Genomic DNA, 22,832 nt, shown 5'->3' on the forward strand with positions numbered 1-22,832 from the left:
ACAATTAAATTTTAAATCCATAATCATCTGAATTATATTTAGTGACTTTAGCAGTTTAAAAAATGATTGAGCAAAATGACCAATTATTATACCTGTGATGGATGGTGGTCAGAGAGAATGTGTTCCCACAACCATATAGTAAACTAATATAATGAATAGACAGTGGGTGACTATCTCCTGGAGCCATGTGTTCCACCAATACACTGGATGCAGCCTTCCCTCTAGTGAAACTCCCGTTTTGAAAACCTACTGGGCTACAAGACATTTATGGTCCTGATAGACACCCTGCTGGGGACTTTGAGTGTTGCTATCCAATGTACTGAATGAACACAGGGCCCAAGGAGACAGCATCCTATTTTCCACCCATTATATCGACCTCCCAATCAAGTAACCATCCAGCGAAACCATCCATCACAGGTTTGAAGCCTACCCATCAATACTGCCTATTAGATGCCATACTGGTAACTAAGAAGGGTCGGTTTTTAGGACATCAGATTTATGTCATGCACCTGAGGGTTATGTTACATAAATTATAAGGCAAGACTAACACGGAATAGTGAAGGGAAGATGTTTACCTGCTTCAGCTGTATTGTGCAAGTATTTAGATCTTACCTCAAGTTGACACTACTAACTTTTTTCCTGTGTTACAAAAGTTCATGACTTCTTATCTCCTACAGTAAATTTTCCACTTTGGCCACTCTATGGTTAAGGGGCAATTTTCACAAGAAGCTCATGCTTTTTCTCTCTACTCCCAACTCTAAACCTCCTCATTAAGAAGAGGACATTTATATCTCCTATATCAGTGGTTCCCAAATTCGACCCTGGGGACCCACTGTGGCTGCAAGTTTTTGTTCCAACCAGATTCACAATCGATGATAATAATGGATAACAATTGATCTAATTTAATTAGCTGGTCTTTTTTACTCTTCTCTTATTCTGTATCCAGAAAAACACAACAATATGGTTATTACATTTATAAGGCACTAGCAGAATACCCGCGCTTCGCAGCGGAGAAGTAGTGTGTTAAAGAAGGTACGAAAAACAAAAGGAAAAATTTTAAAAATAACGTAACATGATTGTTAATGTAATTGTTTTGTCATTGATATGAGTGTTGTTCTCATATCTATCTATCTATCTATATATATATCTATATATATATATATATATATATATATATATCTATATATATATATAGATATATATATATATATATACCGCTTGGCAGCGGAGAAGTAGTGTGTTAAAGAAGTTATGAAAAAGAAAAGGAAACATTTTAAAAATAATGTAACATGATTGTCAAAGTAATTGTTTTGTGTATTTGGCGGCAGCGTCACAAAGTTTTTTTCGTCTAGCTGCATCAGAAAATGTACCACGACGTCTGACATGCCTCCTTTTTACTGTTTTCTCACAGCTTGGATTGCTGCTGTCATATATATATATATATATATATACACACACACACACATACATATATATATATATATATATATACACATATATATACACATACATATCTTCATATCTACATATCTATATACATATCTACATATACACATATATATATATATACATACCTATCTACATCATATATACACACACATACATACATACACACACACAAATTATATATATGTGTGTATGTATGTATGTATGTATGTATGTATGTATGTGTGTGTGTGTGTGTGTGTGTGTGTGTGTGTGTATATATATATATATATATATATAATGTAGATAGGGGTGTGTGTGTATATATATATATATACACATACATACATATATATACACATACATATACTTGTGTGTATAGCTTTTATATATGTGTGTGTATAGCTTTGGTCACTGAGTGCAAGGGAGAAATAATAAAATATAGTCTATAAGTTATTAAACAGTAAAACATTAACGTTTTAAGAAGTACAGGTACATTGAGCACTACTGGAGTGGTTGCGGGTAAACTACATTTTAAAGACTGTGTAACACAACAGGTAAGTAACTAACAGCAGCTAAAATATATATGGATCATCTCTCGGTAGTAGATCCCTTTTGAAAGGCGCTACACGGCTGTGGTATAGAAATTACATTTTCTATGTGAGCGTTCAAATTTGTGCCTCTGGTAATGTGCCTTACCGCATTTAAAGAAAATTAGTTTTGTGTCCTCTGCAGTGTTAAGAGAGAAAGGCTTTGGTTTGGGATAAATGGAAAAAAGGTGTAAAGAAAGGAAAGTTGCCTTTTTCTTTTATATAGTATAGAGAGATGTGTTCGCTGGCGTTATGATCGCCTTTTGGGGACAGTCGCGTGGGTCTTGTGTAGACTGGTGAGACGTCCCGCCATTAATCGGCTGTGATGGCACTGTCAGTCCTCCACTCGTGTGCGTGTCTTCATAATCCGGGTGAGAACCTCATAATCGATATCGTGCAAAGAAAGTGTGAATCGCCTTAATATTATTTTGCCGTGGTGTAGAAAAGGGGTCCCGTGTTTGCACTTGTCTGGGCTATAGCTCAGGGGGAGGATGAAAAAAATTAAAAGTGCTCACTTTGACTTAAGGCAGAAGCGCAGTCAGCGTCTCAAAGGCCGGCACAGCTATGCACGCGCTGGCTGCTCGACTTTTGCAGGGCAGGAGACCACAGTTTTGCAGACACGTTCATGATATCAAAAGTCTCAGCGCTTTTGGAGGTCATATATATATATATATATATATATATATATATATATATATATATATATATATATATATCAAAATACCCCCTCAGCGGAGAAGTAGTGTGTTAAAGAAGTAATGAAAAGAAAAGGAAACATTTTAATAATAACGTAACATGATTGACATTGTCATGAGTGTTGCTGTCATATATATGCCTGCCTAAATAAGTCACCCTCGCTTTGCTCTTACTTTATTTACCGTTCATTTAATCACGGCTAGTGGCGGAAAAATTATAAAATGGAAGGAGGATGGCTTTACCAAAACAATTATTGATGGCGAATCGATTATTCATAAAGCTTGAATTGGTGATGTTTTTCTGTGTTAACCTCATATTTTTCATACTTCTTCTCAAACTAAGGTGGTGCGAGGGTAAAATGAATCGGGATGCGCTGATCAAAGTAATCGGTGTACCAGGAAATCATGCATTGACAAAAGCTCCCTTTGCTTGTAATGCAAAGTGTGATTAAATGCATTATTTTTAACGCTATGGAGCACATGCATCAAGCTTCTCAGCTGTGCTTGTGCTAAGAAAAGGAAAGATTTTAAAAATAACGTAACACGATTGTCAATGTAACCTTTTGTAAGTAGTGCCTGGAGGATTCAGTGTGGAGAAACTCTATAGAGACAGCGTGTGTATTAACTTGTGGATTTTTCTGTGAGTATTTGGTGGCAGTCTGACGAAGTTGCTTGAAGACGGCGTTAGCTGCGAGCTCAGCTCAGAGCCAAATGAGATGAATGGGAGGGAGATGATGACGTGACTCCCCCACCCGCCTTAACTGTCAATCCCCCACAAACACAGTCTCTCGGAATTTGCATAAGCACACCCCTTCACCTACAATTTTAACTTAGTTATAAAGTGATCAAAACTCTCGTTTATATCCTGCGTCCTCTCATTAAACTTGTATCCCTCATTACCTGTGGGCATGTGAAACGCCAGCGGTAGCCTGTCTATGAACTTAATTTAAAGTTTAGGTTTACACCTTGCTTTCTTTCCGAGGTAGCAGCAGTCATGAATATGGTAGTATATGTCACTCGCTCGCTTCTTATTGTTTCGCTGCCTTCTCAATTATATAATGCATGTTTTCTTAAGCGCTTTTTGGAGGTCTTCCTGGTTTTCTACGCACTGCGTTGACAGTCAGTTCACGTGATTACGTGAGAGGCGTGATGATGTCACACGAAACTCCGCCCCCCCACGTCATTCCAGCTCAACTCCATTACAGTTAATGGAGAAAAATACCTTCCAGTTATGACCATTAGGCGTAGAATTTCGAAATGAAACCTGCCCAACTTTTGTAAGTAAGCTGTAAGGAATGAGCCTGCCAAATTTCAGCCTTCTACCTACACGGGAAGTTGGAGAATTAGTGATGAGTCAGTGAGTGAGTGAGTGAGTGAGTGAGTGAGTGATGGCTTTGCCTTTTATTAGTATAGATTTAGAAACATTTCTATTTTTCTAAAGCTATAAACTAAAACTCTCTTTTGTTGTTTTCTTATTATTTTCCCCTTTTCCTGTGTAGTTTGCTCCCTTCATTTAACCCTAATAGTGACAATTAACAACCAGCACAGCAGACACCCAGGATGATGAAAGCAGCAATGACTTTAGTGTCAGACTCACTAATTAGTAAATAATCAATTAAACAACCAGAACACCTGGAAAAGCAGAATGAAAATTATGTTGAAAATACTGTTAATGACTTGAAAAAACACCTACACATTCCCCATATAACAGGATTTTACATTTTAATAAAAATCTACCAAACTTAGTTTGTAATTTCTACATTGACTCCAAAACACAGAAACTGGGAAATAATGACTCACTTAATTAGGCTACGAATCCTATGAAAAATAGAAGTTAGTTGGCCTGCAACCACAGTGGGTCCTCAGGATTGAGTTTGGGAACCACTGTCCTATATGAAGATTGCATCATTCGGTGTTCAAGTGGGACTAATGTGAGGGTTACACTGAAGCACAAGAAAACTAGCAATTCCTAGAGGCTCATGGAAATAGTTTAACTAAAGTCTCTTCATAGACAGGGGTTTACTTTGTATTCACTTTCTTGGTACTATGTAAACACAACAGGTCTCCCACCATTTTCTAATTTCATGCATATTTCCTTTAGAATCAACAATCCCTACTTTTTACACAAACTATGACAAAGAATACATTTTCTAATAGCATAGTTTTACCAGGACAGATACCAGATGGCTCACTTTTTGCTAGAGAAACATTTGTCTACCATTTCCTTAGAGTAATATTAACCCAAAAGGCACTGATTTCAAACACTGCACAAGTCTCTGATAGCAAGTTGTAAAATTATTGCACTATAGCTCTGTGCGTGTGAAGCACAGTGAGTTATTGTCCACACATTAAGCACTCTAACCACTTTATAGCTCAGTTTTCATTTCAAGTAGAAGCAGATTCTAATCATATAACATTAGGCTACCAGCCCTGTACTGAATACTAGTCAGCTGCAGTCAAGGATATTTATACTGAGCCAATTTTTAGTCCCCAGTTAACTTAACATGCACATTTTTTAAAAAAATGGAAGGAAACTAAAAAGCCAACAGAAAATGTTCAAACTCTACAAATAGCTGACTAAAGTGTAGCTTAAACCACAGTTGCCAAACCCAATAAGTCATAGTGCCAGTTAATGCTCTAACATTCTGACTACTTATTTGGAATGCTATGTTAGTTTTTGTTTTTTTTATGCATGAGTCTTCAGGTATCTCAGTAAGCATTATCATCAGTGCAATATGAATATGTAACATTTATAGTGAGAAAAGGTCACTCAGACAACATAGCTCAAAAGTTCATATACACTTATGCATTGAAAACAGTGTAAATTCTTAATTTTAAGACCCACAAATTACTGCTTTCCATTAAACTACCCAAGACCTTGTTCTGTATATCTGTGCTGTAGTTGATGAAACATTTAACATTTTTGCAAACATTACATCTAAACTCTCCTTTTGTAATTCAATAACATTTCTCTTTATTAAGTTTATTACTATGTATTTACTAAAGATTCATAACACAAGCAGGATTGCATTTTATTCAAATACTGTAGCCCTTGCTGTACTTACCAGGAAAAACAAAAGGAAAAGTTTTAATGTATCATAACCGTTCAACATAAATGAAGTATTAATAAAAAAAATAATCGAATGGTTCTGCTTATTTAATTGGCTGATGATAAATGCCTGTCAGATTCTTAAAAAGTTAAGTTGTTTCTTACATAGAGTAATTTGAGAAAATGAAATTTGCCAAGTGTAAGTAAAATTGGATAGTATTTTGTAATTGTATTATGGTAGGTGGGATAGGATCCTTCCAACTAAGCAAAATTCATTAATGCTTTAAAAGTTTAGTATAAAGTATTGGGATATGATATTTAATAATCAAGTGAGGTTTTTATTACAATAGGGTATAACCAGATAGCATCCCCAAAGTTTGTAACTCTGAAAGCAGGTCCTTGAAAGTATCTTTGATAAGTGAGGTCTTACCTTAGAATTTGGGACATTTGCACAGTTTTAATGTTAACACTAGAACAGAACTTTCAGATTAGTAAAGTTAATCAGAGGATGCAAAGAATTGTCTTTAAAGTTAAAATGAACACTGTTTTAATCCATCATCTATTTTTATTTTCCTGACTACATGTACATTTACATATCAGGAAAAAAATCATTAAAATTAACACCAAGTTTAAACATTATAGTTAATTCTCTCTTTGTGTTGTAAAAATGAAAGTGTACACTGCTCCCACACAGCAAAGAACAAGTTCAGGTTTAAAAGAAATATATCATAGCCTATGCTGTGTTAGAGTTCAAACAAAACTGAAAAGTGACAAATCATTGGAACCTTTGCCTGTTATGGTTAATTATTTTTTGTTGGGTATTTTTCCATGGAATGTTGAAGAAATAAGAAAACAAATTTGTTATTCTGAGCTGAAGGCATTATTAATTTTGCTTAATACATGCTTAACACTCAAATGTTGACATAGAGTAACTAATATGCTTTTTATCTAACTTTGTCAAAGGAATCTATTTTAACTGATTTATACATTAATTGATCTAGTTTTCGTTTACTTTTTTTTCTGGCATTGCTAAAGAAAAAAGTGAAAGAATCTGAAGGAAAGAAAAAAGTAGCAGTAGTGCCAAAGAACCAGACAGAGTAGTGGTGGAAATAACAAGTATGAGAAGAAGAGAAGGTCAAGGGTTAGTAGCACTCCACTCTGGCAGGTACCTTGGCGGTCTTCATTTCTATGCCACAGCAGTAATTGCTTGTGACAGAAGAAGATGGGATGAATGCTGCACTATAACCCTTGGGGTCAGCTGTTCAGCTGAAAGCAATTTCAGACTAAAAGATGTAAAAAAGCAAAAAGGCTACTATTAGAATTCTCATTTATATACTGTATAATGCACAGTATAAAAATGTAAATGTGGCTCACTTCTGAAGTGCTTATGATCTTGTAGTTACCACATACAATTCTTTTCTTTTTAATCTTCCAATTATTATACAGGATTCTTTAAAATGAATGAACATTAAGGTAATTGAATGGGTCTGATGAGCATACAGTATTCTTGGTTTCATGAGGTGGCCAGGATAAGACCACCTGTTTATCTTTGGAGGACTCAGGGTATTTTACAAGTCTTCTTAATTGCTTTAGCTGGAAAAGATCAACCTTAAAATAACTTTTGTCATTTTTAAACTATAACGTGCATTTTAAATCTGTTTTACCAATCAGCTTAATTCAATGAAGAATGAATAGAAAGTCCTGCCACCTACAACCCCCGTGTAATATTCTTTATTCGCTATGGAAGCTTCCGTAAATGATTCAATGCAAGGCAGATGGTTAACTCAGAAAAGGTGTTTTAAGTTTATAAGCGCACACAAAACAGAACTTTACCAAAGACGCCCGTCTCCATTACTCTCTGTTATTAACCACTCCCCATTATTTATTCATTGGTTATCTGGTTTATAACAACTTTATTTAAAACCTTAATTCACAATATACCACACTCTGTTATTTAATTTATGGGACTGGACCAGCAAGTGTATTTATTGGAGTAGATATAAATGTGATATAAATATGAATTTTTTATATTTGCATTATGAACACCTATAAAACTGTCATTTTGGTTCTCATTTCAGACATCTGAAATTTTAACCCAAGACAACAATATAATTCAATCAAAATGGTTAAAAATTTTGCTATAATATATTTTAGAATAATATTTTTACTGAGCCATGCCATTTGGATTTTCAAAAATGTACATAGATATTTAATAAATGAGATACATTGATACAAAGCTTCTACAGAACTAACTACTCGCCATTTACTAATGTTGCATAGACTAAAATACTGTTCTCTAACAAAGTGCGCTTAATACTAATGGTTTCTATAAAACATACTTTCTTTATACAGAACAACATATCTTTAGAGTAATTAAACACTGGAAGGTATGGCAGTGCATGTAATATTGATACAGTATGGTTAGACTAGAAGTTTACTATACTATATGCTGTATTGTATTTGAACAAAACTGATCTTGCTATTCTGAATATTTAGTGCTGTGATCAGGAGAATCATGGATTAATGCCAAGAAGGGCAAAGTTATAAAGAAGGCACATCTTTATTGTAAATAAAAACACAGAAAGAAGGCAAGTGCACAGAAACAATGGGAGTGCAAAAAACATCATGATGACTCCTGAGCCTACTTAAATACTTTCTTTGCTCATTTTGTTAGATGAGTGAGCTTTCACTTCCAAATCAAACTATCAATTTCTATAACTCTGTCTGCAGTCCTCTGCCCTTATATTTTCCTACTGGTACAGTCATTGCCTTATCCAACTCTTCACTCTACCATATACTTTACACCCTAACCACTAACAATTTATGGGGTCAAGAAAGACACTGCCTGGTTTTGTTCACCTAGAACTTCTTTTCTGGCACCAGGTGTTCCTGCAGTCTTGAACCCTAGCTCACGCTTCAAGGGACAAAATATTAAATTAACATGAGTTTTTTTTTAAAGCCAAAGCTATTAGTTTGAATCATGCAACCTTTTAAATATTCTCAGTTGTCAGCAGTAGATTAAAAACCTACTTTGATCATATTTGATCATTTCTGAGATGTCATTGCTAGTCAAAAAGGACAAAGCCATGTAACTCTCAGTAACAGACAGTAAACACAGTTTTTGTCTATTAACTGGCTCCAGTATGAAGCTTACTTGAAGCCTGTTTTTCAGACACAACTAAATTCAATATTTTTTCATCATAGGCCGGTTCAATTTTATGGCTCCTACTGTCTGATCTGATTTACTAGTCTCCAGTGGCTGGCTTGATTTCAGCATTGCTGGGCTTGATTTTGTGTATGTGTGTATACTGTATATTAGCTTAAAAAAATGATTTAATCTTCTACATTGCATTTCAGCACCAGAATCACCTTTCAGCTAAATTGGATTGTCATTAAAATACTAATAAATAAAAGTTCCCCAAGATTGCATGACTGTTTTGCAAAACCCTATCAAAATTAACATCTGATCAGAATGTCAATGAAGTCATAAGTCTTATTCTTGAATTACTCCCAATGGACAAGTAGGCAATTAAAGTAGTGCCATAAAACACTCATATATGTTTGTAATTGGCTTCTTTTCTTTTATCATTGAATATATTTATGTTGTATTTAAACAGATTTACAATTTTATGGTAAAGTGTGTAATCCTAAAAGAATATAGTTTATTTTAATGGAACCCTCTTTTTTTAATTTTTAAGGTCTGTACTATCCATAATGATGAAGGGGGTTGGGTTAGAAACAAAGGCAGAAAACATTCTGAAAATGTAATGAAATCTGAAGTGACTCCTATGTTTTCAGTGTACAATGAACACAGAATTCTGTTCAATAATAGGTTTTCATTTTTATGTTTGCATTATATTTTCACATGTTTTCTTGTAGCATTGCCAGATTAATAGTGACATTGTTGGGTTGAATCCATAATATGCAAATATCTGTAGAAATAACTGTTTTCTCTGCTAGGTAATTTCATTATTCTTCACAGTAATGAAATAATAATCCCCATAAATGAAAACACCTCCACAGTATACCCTTTTAAGTTATGTTGACTTGATACACTTTTACTAAATGTTATATAAACATTTTTGTAAAACCATTTATGAGATAAATACCTCTTAAATTTAAAAGCCAGCTTGTTTTGTTTATATTTGAGTAACTGGGCTGCAACCAGTTCACATCTAAAGGTTGCCATTACTAAAGGTTTCTGGACCACCAAATTGTTAACTCATTAAACTTATGTATTTCTCAGCCGAGCAGCTTAAGATTGTGTTTAAAGAGGAGCATCTAAGGAGGAATACCTTGCATAAAAACAGACTAAAACAAAGTGTGTGAACTCTTCCTGTTCTTCTGCAAAATGATGTCGCTTGATTATACATCACATTAATTCTTGATGAAAATCAGTCACAAAATGTTGTCAAACTAGTTACATCATCTGTTATGAAACCGTGAAATGCTAATTTAGAGATCTAATTATATAAGATAATATGGAACAAAAGGCATAATACTTAACAAAAAGATATTTTATTTTTATAACACCTTATAAGATGTGATTAAGTTCACTAAATTAAATTAATATCACTTTCATATTTCAGTTCTTATAGACTTATGTAACAGAATGAAAGCAAACAGCATGGCTAATGCAGATTTTGCATATCCAATGGGTATATAACAATTGGTATTTTTATTAATGCAAGGGGGAAATGCACTTTGAGCATGTGCTATATAAATAAAATGTATTGTTTTTATTATTAAAAGAAAGTTTTTCTGCTTTTCCTAGCTCTAGAGAACCTTGGCAAAAAGTAAATTGCAAACTGTACAATCTAAGATAGCGAGTTAAAATTTATTTTCCACAGCAAATTCTCAAAGTAAAAATGCATGCAAATTACAATAATAAATAAAAATTTATACTTCAATCAAATTTAAGTTCATGAGGAGGTATTCTTAAGATAAACCTTAAACTCTAAACCCTTCCCTTTTTTAAGCTACAGCAGTTATACACAACAGTTTAAAGCAGAATGTATCCCAACCACAGTTTAACTCTGCAAAGTAACATTAGCAAGAGGTGCAAAATACAGTATTCCTTTGTTGTTACCATAAAACCGAACAGAAACATGTTTTTGAGGTGTGCAGGAAAACAAGATTTCCATTGGAATATTTATGTGGAAGATCAAAAAGGACCATACAAAGCTATCAAACAAAATCTGTGACTTACAAAAAAAATGACACAATGTCAACCTGTGATGCAGTCATTCACTTGTATTATATATTATTTTTCATACTATATATTCTTAAATCAAGGAACAATATAAAGAATAGAAAATATAAAGGTCTGCATAAAGTCAAAAATTAAGCTCAATGATTTTATGCTGTAAAATAAATTAGACTGATTATAATAGCATTTTTGGTGACTATGTTAGCAAATTCTGTTTCAATAAAATCGACATCTGAAAGTAACCTGGAAACAAATCTAAAGTACATTTGGGATAATGAATCATTGCTGAAGAAAAGCAATGGAACTGATTTTAATCTTCTGCTCTTTTCATGTATTGTATTTCATTCTTGGCACAATTCAAAGAGTTTTGCAACAAAAGTAAACATTCCAACTATCTAGTTTATTAATCCACATTTCTATACTACATGGCTGTGGTAAGATGATGCCTCACAAAGAAGCAATGAATGATGGACAGGAATCAAACCTTGAAAGGATAACAGTGGAACTCAGGACACACTGACTCATACTGATTAAATCTAAGCTTACCATGTAAGTCTTAAGGTTTTGTGAGGAATACCTAGAAAAAGCCCATAGAGAAATGGGGAGTATCGAACTACCACAAATACAAAGAGTATGAAAATTTTATCCTGGTCTTAGTGGCTTCAGAGTCCAAGAATCAATAATCAATGTTTATTTTTCAAGATGCATAATATAGTTGACATTCTCCAAAAACATCACAAAATAATTAATGTGAAGGGAAAATATTCAATGTTGATCATCCCTTAAGTGGATAATTGTTATTACTAAAACAATATGCTACAATTCTGTCATGGCAAGGAGTTCTATGATGTAGAAAAAAGTATACAATTAACAAGTTAAAAAACAATGCATTTATAGTGGGAGAGTGGCTTATTATGCAATTCCAACTAGATTTCACTCTTCCTCCCAAAAAAATCAAATATACTTTTCTTTGGAAGTACCATTCATATTGAAATGACCCTGGCATGGCTGTTTCTGTTTTTTATGTTTCCATTTTTAACAAATGCAATTTGGTTAAAATGTACACTCCCACTAACCATTTTGACTGCCCTGAGGACTGTTTCAAATTTAAAAATATCATGCAGCTGAACGTAATCATAATTCTTGACACAGTAAACATGTAAACTGTACACTTGCCCAGTAAATCAGATGAACACCAAATTGGAAAGCAAGTTTATACACGTTAATGAAACGTCTTAATCAAGGTTACAGACAGTACTGAAAGGTTTCCAAAACAATATGCAATCTGTACATATTTTCATTCAGAAGCTGCATCAAAACAAATTATAAACCTCTGACAAAAACTATGCCTCCCAATATCAGGCTGTGAATAGTAAGTCGGTATCTCTGTCTCTCTTGTGTATTAACAATAAATTCAAAATGTAAAATAAATGCCTAAAAAAATCTGCTTCTCTCATGTGGAGAGAAAAAAAGTCAATCATATGTTGACATCTGTTAGTTTTAATGACTTTAGAAAGTCCATTAAAGCCTATCACACACAAAAAAAAGTTTACATCCATTATCACACCACTGGTTTTTACACAAATATTGTGCATGGTGTCTAACCTTCTCCAGAGGCCATGACCTTTTGTTAGAATAAGGTACTGTTAAGGTCATAAATCATTCTTAACAGCACATACACTCTGTGCAGAAAAGATTATAATATACTGTATATTGAGGTAAATTTACTCTTTAGGGGCACACCTGCATTATATGCTGAAATGTATTCATCATATAGTGAAACATGTACACTTTATTCTGAAGCCCTCACACACCATATACTGAACTGTATGCAGTCAATTACTGACACTGCGAGGACAGTCTCCATGCCACCCTACACCATGTACAGATTCCTTGAATGAACTGACCAATAACTGGATTAAGTACTTTTAAGAATTGAGTTAAGTGTGCGGGGGAGACAATGAAATAAATAACTTTTTTCAAGGAAAATCTCATTTACAAGGTTAGATAAGGTAAGGTAAGGTGTGCTGACTTCACAGTGACTGGAGAATTAGCGTATTTTCACATGCTTAAGCGCGTCTCTGAAGGAAGTTTGCAGTACAAAACACACAAATTTACACTCATTTCAGTTTTTTTTCAGAATACCAGGCAAATTAAAGTAAATTTATGCATGTCAAAGGTCTGTCATAATTGAAAGTATTTAACATAATGTATGAGAAAAAATCTCAGCATACCATGTGTTTTACTGCAGAGTTTATACATTTAAATATACATTTCAGTATACAGTAAGTATTTTTGTATATATTGGATGTACTGTAAAGAATGAATTAAGTCCAACACAGCACCTAATAATTTAGAGGTCATTGATGCTTATCCTGGAAGTGGCATAGAGGATATCACGAAGGTGATTTTAATTCACTAATTACACTTCATTTTTTATGTTGTTTATTTACTTGTTTGTTTAAAACGTATGTTAAAATTTAACATAATAGTAGTAAGGATACTTCAGTTTCTTTCATCTTAGTCTTTATGTACTTATGCTTTACTCAATAAACTTTAAGGTACAGCTTTTTAAAGTATTGAAAATACTCATAAAATTATAATATATAAATAAAAGATGTAATATTTTATGGTAGGAAATTTATTGGTTTGCATTTACATTTGCTTATATAAATGGGAACAAAATGTAGAGACTACCCTATAAAACAGTAACCACAGAAAAACAAAAGGGGTAAATGCCCAAAGTTTATTTATTTAACAATAACTCAGCTCATATTACAAACCAATTTGCCTAAGTGAGGGTTACAAAGATAATAGGCTGCCCTTCAGGCTATCCTTCAAAAGCAGTATACCGATTCCCATGTTCTCCCAGACCAGGTGAGGTAATCTGTGTAGCATAGCCTTTGGCTACTATTGGCCTACTCAGTGAGCACCAAATTTCCCAGCAGGTGAACTTATAGAGCAACTGCCCTTGAAGCCTAAAGTATGTTCACTATCTCCTCTCAATCCATAAGAGTACTAGATTAGCCTAGACCTTAACCCTGTTACAGACTTTGAATTAAAATCTCCTGTTAAAGGAAGTTCCCTGCTCATGGCTGTACCAGTTTGTCTTACCAGCAGGGCTTGCGTGCATCAGTGTTGTTTGCGAACTATGCCGTCGGCAGTGCATTCTGCCAGCAGGGGCACCCAAGGCGGACAGGTCTCAACTGAGGTGCCAGACTAAGTGTACAGCCCAGCGTTGGCTGCAGGACATTGCGAGATGGAGTCGGCAGGTCAATCTCATATTGACAATGGCTACAACACTACTGCGCAGGTGAAAGGCCTGGCAATCTACTTCCGTATTATGCCAATAAAATTTGATGGAGAGTACAACTAAAGGAATTTGATATAGTGCTGGAAGATGCGCCCCTAGGTCGGAAGGCACTCAACAAGCTACTGGGAAAGGGCCGGTGGTCGACTTGAGTATGATCAATGCTCATGACGCTCCAGGATCAAAGCCACAAGGTCATCTTGGTGCTGATGATACTTGGTCGAAAGGGAAGATCAAAAGCTGTGGAGCAGGAGTGGCCAACTTGTGGCTCTTACATTCATATCGAAGTTTGTGTTTCTGGTTTTTATTTTTTATGTTCGTGTTCGCTTTGCTTGAGTTCAATACGGTATTTTCGTCAAATGTGCATGTGCGTGAGATGAAAATACCGCAAAGTTTCCTAGTAGGGACAAGATCATTTAAGTAAACAATCTGTGTCAAGTTCGCTATGAAAATGGCAGGGAAAAAATGCACAGCAAAACGAAAATCTGCAGATAAACACAGGACGTTTTTAACAGAGTGGGAGAGTTTTTTTATTTTTGTTGAACGCATTATATGTCAGGTGTCATTAGCGCATTTCAAAGCTTCAAATCTTCAGCGCCACTTCAGCTCACTCCATGCTGACATCGACCAGGAATTTCCAAAAGGGACTGAACTTCGCAAGCACAAGTTGGTCACTTTGAAAACTCAGGCAGAAAAGCAGATACAGTTTTTCTGAAAATTTACGAAGCGCTCAGAGACCGTAACGCTCGCATCGTATCAACTGGCTTAGAACATTGCACGGGCTAAAAAGCCATACAATGAAGGGGAGTTTGTTAAGAAATGCATCAGTGACGTTGTTGAAATCTTGTCTCCTGAAAACGACAAACTAAAATGCATGGTATCAGACGTCCAACTGTCCCACCACACTGTTGAACACAGAATTGGACATTAACACGGCTATTGAATCACAGTTGCACTCTGACCTTCAAGCATGTGAGTATTTTAGTGTCGCATTGGATGAGAGTTGTGACATACAAGACAAGCCTCAGTTGGCAATATTTACACGGTCTGTGTCAAACGATTGTGTGATCAAAGAAGAACACCTTGATATTGTGCCATTAAAAGACAGAACCCGTGGCATAGATGTGAAAGAAACAATGATGGCTGTATTTGCGAAAGCAAATCTGCCCATACCGAATATAACTGCAATAGCCACGGATGGCGCACCAGCTATGATCGGATCTGTGAACGGGCTTGTGGGGCTGTGCAAAACTGACCAAACATTTCCAGAGTTTTGGAATTTCCACTGCATCATCCACAGGGAGCAACTCGTGTCTAAATCATTGAATTTAGACAACGTCATGAAGCCTGTGATGGAAATCGTCAAACATGCGCTTAACCACAGGCATTTCAAGAATCTCATCGCTGAGCTGGACCAAGGGCTTCCAGGTGACCTGCCGCTACACTGCACTGCACTGTGAGGTGACTGTCAAAAGGCCAAGTACTCTCTCGCTTCTTTGAGCTTTTGAATGCCGTGAAACTGTTAATGGAAGAGAAGGACAAGGACTATCCTGATCTCTCTGACCTCAAGTGGATTATGGATCTGGCCTTTTTGGTCGACATGCTGTGTCATTTGGACAGACTGAACCTGACCCTGCAGGGTAAGTTAAAAATGCTGCCTGACTTGGTGCAAAGTGTGTTTGCGTTTTTGAACAAACTGAAGCTGTTCAAAGCACATATTCAAAAGGGAGATTTAATGCATTTTCCCACTCTGCTAAGCCAGCGGGCAAGTCACCAGCGCCGCCCTGAATAAGGAAAGAGAAACAAAAGCTTTGTGACCAGGTTCCGTGATCCACAGATTACGTTCCTCCTCGACCCATTTAATGCGGATACTGACTGTTTGAAAGCCCAGCTAGTCACAGATGAGTTGGAGATGATCGATCTTTGTGAGGAGGACCAACTGAAACCTGCTTTAAGGGAAGGGACCATTGAGTTCTGGAAAAGTGTGCCAATGGAAAAATGCCCCAATGTCAAACGGGCTGCGCTTAAGATACTGTCAATGTTTGGGTCAACATATGTCTGCGAGTCTGTGTTTTCTACTCTGAAACACGTGAAATCAAAGCATCGATCTGTTCTGACTGACACCCATGTGAAAGAATTGCTTTAAATGGCAACAACGGAATACAAGCCAGATTTGAAGAGGATTGTTCAAGGCAAGGAATGCCAGAAGTCCCACTAAGCAACATGCATAGTAAAAGAAAAATGCTATTGTAAATTATTATATTTTTGTTTGTGGACTTGGTTGAACTGAGAGTTTGTGTGTGTGTGAGACAGTGCACACAATGTTCATTGTTGAAAATGACTGGCCTGTGGTTTTAGTACTGTAGGAGTCAATTTCTGTCATTATGTTGGTATGTGACATTTACAATAAATCTCGCTGAGCAGAGGGGTGTGTGTGTGTGTGAGGAAGGGATGGGTGATGTTCATGTGTGCGCATGTGTATGATGTGGCTCTTTGCGGTAACACAGTAAAAAATGTGGCTCTTGGTCTCTGACTGGTTGGCCACACCTGCTGTAGAGATATCATCAAACTCAGAACCTGGAACGTATGAACCAAGGTAACCTCGACATCGTCAAAGCCAAAATGCACAGAACAGGACTTACTAGGAATTAACAAACTAAAGTGGAGTTAATCCAGACATTTTCAGTCCAACGAACATTGGGTCTATTATTCTGACAACAACAACCAAAGAAAAAATGGCATCATCTTTATTCTCAACTGAAGACTGGCTGGCACTATCCTGAAGTATAATACAGTCAGTGATAGAGTCATCTCAATATGACTACAAGGAGCTCCAACCCATGTCACAGTCATACAATTCTACTTACCAACAACAGATGCTGAGGAGGAAGACGTTGAACTATTCTATGATCAAGTTCAAGATGTAATCGACAGGACACCAAAACAAGATTTACTCATTATCATGGGAGACATTAATGCCAAAGTGGGCCATGGTAAACATGGAACTATTGTTGGAAATTTTGGACTTGGCAAGCAAAACGAAGCTGGAGAAAGATTTATTGATATTTGTACAACAAATCAACTGTCAATCATAAACACTTTCTTCCAAAATCACAAATGAAGACTAAACATGGAATTCACTGAATGGGGCCTATAATAATCAGATTGACTACATATGTGTTCGCCAAAGATGGAGGTCATCTATTATTACCGTGAAAACAAGGCCAGGAACTGACTGTGGAACTGATCATGAACTTCTGACATCATTAGAGTCAAGCTGCGCAAATGGACTAAACAACAGGCTGTTTCCAACTTCAACATACCTGAAGGTTTATGGAACGGTCTGCACAACTGATTTACATCACTGGACATGGATGAAAAAAAGCCTGAGGAACCATGGACACATATAAAGACTATTATTACCAAAGAAGGTGGCAAGTCAAAAAGAAAAGGCAGAAAAGACCCCCACAACCATGGTTAACAGAAGAGACTCTAAAGATCTTCGAGGAAAGATGAATGGCAAGGGCAAAAGGTAACAAGCAGGCCACAGACAGCATCAGTAAAAGACTAAAGAGAGCCATTCAGACAAAGAACTTTATTATCAAAAGATATGCACAGAGATAGAAAGCTAACATCTGAAGGGCAATACCAGGAAGGCATACCTAAAGATCAAAGAGATAGACGAACGTTTCAACCAAGAGTGAGCATGTTGAAAGACGCTAATGGGAACAAATTTACTGAACCAGAACAGATTAAGGAAAGATGGAAAGAGTACACGGAGCACCTCTAGAACGACTCAGTGATACAAGAAGAAACTGAGCCTGGCAATGATAGAGAGCCGAACATCCTGAAAGATAAGGTCATCACTGCGATAATGCTTCTGTCAAACAACAAAATGCCTGGACACGACAATATTCCAGTGGAGTTAATAAAGTCTTTTGAAGCAGCAGTTGATGTCATCACGTACCTGTGTCAACAGATATGTACAACTTGTGAATGGCCCAAGGACTGGAAAAGATCAGTGTTTATTCCTGTTCCGAAGAAGGGAGATGATACCAACTGTGGAAAATATTGTACTATTGCGCTAATACCAGCAAAATACTACTGAAGATCCTATAAAGACGGTTGCAGCCTTACGTTGACAAAGAGCTGCCAGAGGAACAAGCAGGATTCAGAAAAGGCAGAGGAACAAGAGATGTGATTGCTAACATCAGATGGATAATGGAAAAGGCCAAAGAATACAACAAGCAGCTCTATTTTTGTTTCATTGATTACAGCAAAGCCTTTGACTGTGTTGATCACCAGAAACTTTGGACTACCATGAAGGATATGGGTGTGCCAAACCATCTGATCAGCCTCATTAGAAACCTTTACATTAACCAAGAAGCAACAGTCCAAACAGAACACTGTGACATGGCATGGTTCAAAGTAGAGCGAGCTGTCAGACAAAGCTGCATCCTGTCACCATTTCTCTTCAATTTATACGCAGAAAACATTTTCAGGAAGGCTGGATTTGCCAAAAAAGAAGGAATCAAAATTGCTGGACGAATCATCAACAATCTAAGATACGCAGATGATACAACATTGATAACAAAAAATGCAGACAGAATGAAGGACTTATTACGAAGAGTCAAGCTGGAAAGCTTGAACGTGGGACTGCTATTTAACAAAAAGAAGACAAAGATATTGACTACTGCTAGATACTGCTACACATTTGAGATGGACGGCAATGAATTGGAAGTTGTAAAGGACTTCAACCTACTCGGACTGATGATCACTCAAGATGCAGCAATGACACTGGAAGTCACACAGAGAATAGCTATAGGCAAATCAACAATGAAGTCACTGGACAAGGTCTTTAAGTCAAGGAACATTTTATAATTAATGAAGACACTGCTCATACATAGTTTGGTCTTTTCTGTGGTAACATACGGATGCGAAATCTGGATATTAAAGAAAGAAGATAGAAGAAGAATCAATGCCTTCGAAATGTGGTGCTGGAAGAGGATGTTATCAATACATGGACAGAAGAAAGAACAAATCAATTTTGGAACAAATCAAGCCGGACATGTCACTCGTATCAAGGATCACCAAGCTACAACTTGCCTACTTTGGACATATTGTACGAAGAGAGCAATCACTGGAGAAGGATATCATGGTCGGAAGAACAGAAGAAACAAGGTGAAGAGGAAGACCAGCAACTCAGTAGCTCAACACCACCACAATAAGGGCAGAGAAAACCCTGGTCGACCTATCTAGACTTGGACATGATCAATTTTCCTACAGATCATTCATCCATCAAGTAGCCCATGGCTCAGGATCGAGCTGAAAGCTGCTAATAATAATTATAGTTAAAAGGAAGTTATTAAAGTCTCTTGGGCGGCACGGTGGCGCAGTGGTAGCGCTGCTGCCTCGCAGTTACGAGACCTGGGTTCGCTTCCTGGGTCCTCCCTGCGTGGAGTTTGCATGTTCTCCCCCGTGTCTGCATGGGTTTCCTCCCGCAGTCCAAAGACATGCAGGTTAGGTGGATTGGCGATTCTAAATTGGCCCGGGTGTGTTTGTGTGTGTCCTGTGGTGGGTTGGCACCCTGCCCAGGATTGGTTCCTGCCTTGTGCCCTGGGATTGGCTCCAGTGGACCCCCGTGGCCCAGTGGTTGGATTCAGCGGGTTGGAAAATGGATGGATGGATAAAGTCACTTGTTCCTGCAGTCTCACTTTTACTATCAAAACAAAAAACAAAAAAAATACAAAACAAAACATACATTCCTTGGGAAAGAAGCATGATGTTAGATTTGGAGATGCTACTTTCCATCCCAGCTGCAATATAGACTTATTTTCTTTAAATTTGTTTGACTTGTCATTTGTTGCGTCTTTTGGATTTACCCTACAGTCTATTTAGATTTGCTTTTGCTTTGTGACATTCTCTTTTTTCTGACTGTTTTAGTTTGTGAACATTTAGTTAGGTCACACAACCATGTTGCCATTTTACTGTAAAAGTAGCGACTATAAATGAGTCCATTGTAATATCTTACAGTACCATGTTCTTTGCTCACCCTTTTGAGCTTGGTGTACTCCTGTCATTTTAGAAATGCATGTCCTAAAAGGGAAGTCAGATTTAAAGACAGATGAGGTGTAAGAATCAACTGATCAGTCAGGTATACAGAATGTCAGCAGTTAAATGAAAGAAGTTTGACTGTCAAAAACGGCAGAAACACACAATTTAGAAAGGAAGAATGGAGCTGTCAGGAGGCTACAAATTCTGAAACAGCTGCAGAAAGACTTGACAAAAGACTACCAGAACCTATCCCATTCATATGTTATAGCAAGGACATATGGGATGAAGATGAGTCAGCGTCTAGTCAGCCTTGAATGTGCATGATAGGACAAAAATATTGCCAGAGTGGAGCACATCATAACAGATATTTGAGGAGTGATGTCACTGCTCTGCCAGTCTCTTTTCCTCCACCCTAACTAGAGACAGCACAAAGCTGTTACTAACTATGTTCCCTTACTATCTTTTGTCTTGCTCCATCAATGTCAGGGAGACACCCCTTGGACTTAAGTGAATGAACCAAATTAAATCTTATTGAGGTTTAGTCTATAACAATTATCTATTTGCCCAATAAGATGCATAAACATTAGCATATTCAGTTGGTCTATGGTATTTTGCTTTGGCAGTAATAAAGTACTAGCAGAAAGGGCTTTATAAGGGGAAACCATTACATGCAATAACACAATATTTCAAATACTGTATATGAATATTTTGTTGTTGTATTTTTTTACTGTTAACACTCAAAAAACACAATTAGAATAAAAAAAAGCCTTTAATGGTCCCTCCTTGTTTATAGGTTGTGGTCCTTCAGTGCTGTATAATGATAGATGTTAATCAGTTCAGGTATTCTAAAATATTTGCTAGTATTTGAGTTTCATTATGTTTGTGTACATATCTGGATTATATTTCTGTGTCTAAAACTGTACAAGTACTGTTACTGACATGATTCATTGGGTTTATTACTATGATCTATCTATCAGTGTTGTGATTTTTTTTTTTTTTTTGCAATTTGAAAATACTTGTATTTTGTGTTCAGAAATAAATGGTGAAAGGTATGGGTAGCTGGTTGTGGTAATAGTACACTTTACTATGATAACAAAACTGCAGTCCTTGCTTCTGAGCAATTCAGTTATTGCTCTAATTTACATTACTCTGCACCAATTAAATAATGCTCATTCTGGAAGAAAAAATATGAATTCTTGGAAGAGATTAGAACAAGAATAGAAAGACACCTCACAAAACGCAATGTGTTTTTCAAACCAAATTCTCAATTTTGACTCCTATTACCTTCATTTTATCTTTTGTGTCATTTTTGTCTAAAGTTGCTTTTCCTAATTAATTTTAGGATAAACTTTTGTGATAAACCTGATTCTGAAACATAAATTAGAATATCTATTAAGTCTCATGAACTATCAAAGATTAGTCTTTGAACAGGAAATCTTTCCTATAATTACAAAGACATCATGCCCGATACTTAAGAGTGGACAAACAAGAAAGACAAAACATTTTATTAGTATGGTGAGGAAAATCTTTATCAGCCCGTTAATGAGCATTACTAGCGATCTTGCTGAAAAATAAAATTTGCTGGGTTTTACTGGTGTTTTTCTTGAACTGTCAAAATTTCTCATAATATAACATTCTCACTTACAAATGATAAGTTTGGAATTACCAGTTAACCTGACACACGTGCCTTTGGGAATATGGAAGGAAAACCAGAGTATCTATATATTGAAAAAAAACATTAAGATGCAGGGAGAATGTGCAGATGAACAATGGCCAACTTTAGAATTAAGTATATCAATAGGCACAAATGAACACAAACAAAGAAAATATATTTATAAGAGAGTTTAATTGTTTTATATAAAAGATTTGAAAGCATAAATCAGTGTGAAGCCAATCTTCTTACTCAGCTTTGTCTACTCTAAATGGGGCAATTTGACCCCTATGGTAAATAATTCTAGACATATCTCTACCATTTAAGCTTCCTTTTCTCAGGCTTTATTTCTCAAACTATTCTCAACATTATGAACCCCTTGACCTTGTTCTGCCCTTTCTGAAGCCTGATGCCATTCTGAAGCCATATTTTTCTATTAACCCCTGTTATTGCTGTTCACAATGGAAATGTACATTTTTTTTTCTTGTCATGCTGTTAAAAGGTATTACTTAAATTGACAGTTAACTGTCTCTAACATATTGGTGGTACATTCTTAATATTTTATCCAAGAGAAATACATTTTTGATCCAGTAGATGCTGTTAATTTTAATGTTACAAAAATGAAAATTCAGAGGTATACTGATGCTAATGATTTTTTTTAATTTAATTAACAGAATACATCCTTGCATCTGCACCATTTAGCAAAAGATTCTTCATGTATGGTACTTTGTCTATTAATGAGATGCAACCAACATACGCCTGCAGAAATCAAAATGTTAAGCCAAAGTCAGTAAGGTAAAGGAGCTGTCCAAAAAAATTGAAAAAACAAAAAAACTCATGAAATATCTT

The 22,832-nt window shown here is 36.1% G+C and overlaps 1 protein-coding gene across 1 annotated transcript in view; it reads right to left on the reverse strand.

Annotated features, from left to right (window-relative positions):
* Positions 1 to 22,832, reverse strand: part of LOC120533809 (ephrin type-A receptor 3-like) — a 486,863-nt gene that overhangs the window by 396,121 nt on the left and 67,910 nt on the right. The gene's annotated exons all lie outside the window — the stretch shown is intronic.

This window comes from Polypterus senegalus, chromosome 1 (assembly GCF_016835505.1).
Source record: "Polypterus senegalus isolate Bchr_013 chromosome 1, ASM1683550v1, whole genome shotgun sequence".
Classification (NCBI taxonomy): domain Eukaryota; kingdom Metazoa; phylum Chordata; class Cladistia; order Polypteriformes; family Polypteridae; genus Polypterus; species Polypterus senegalus.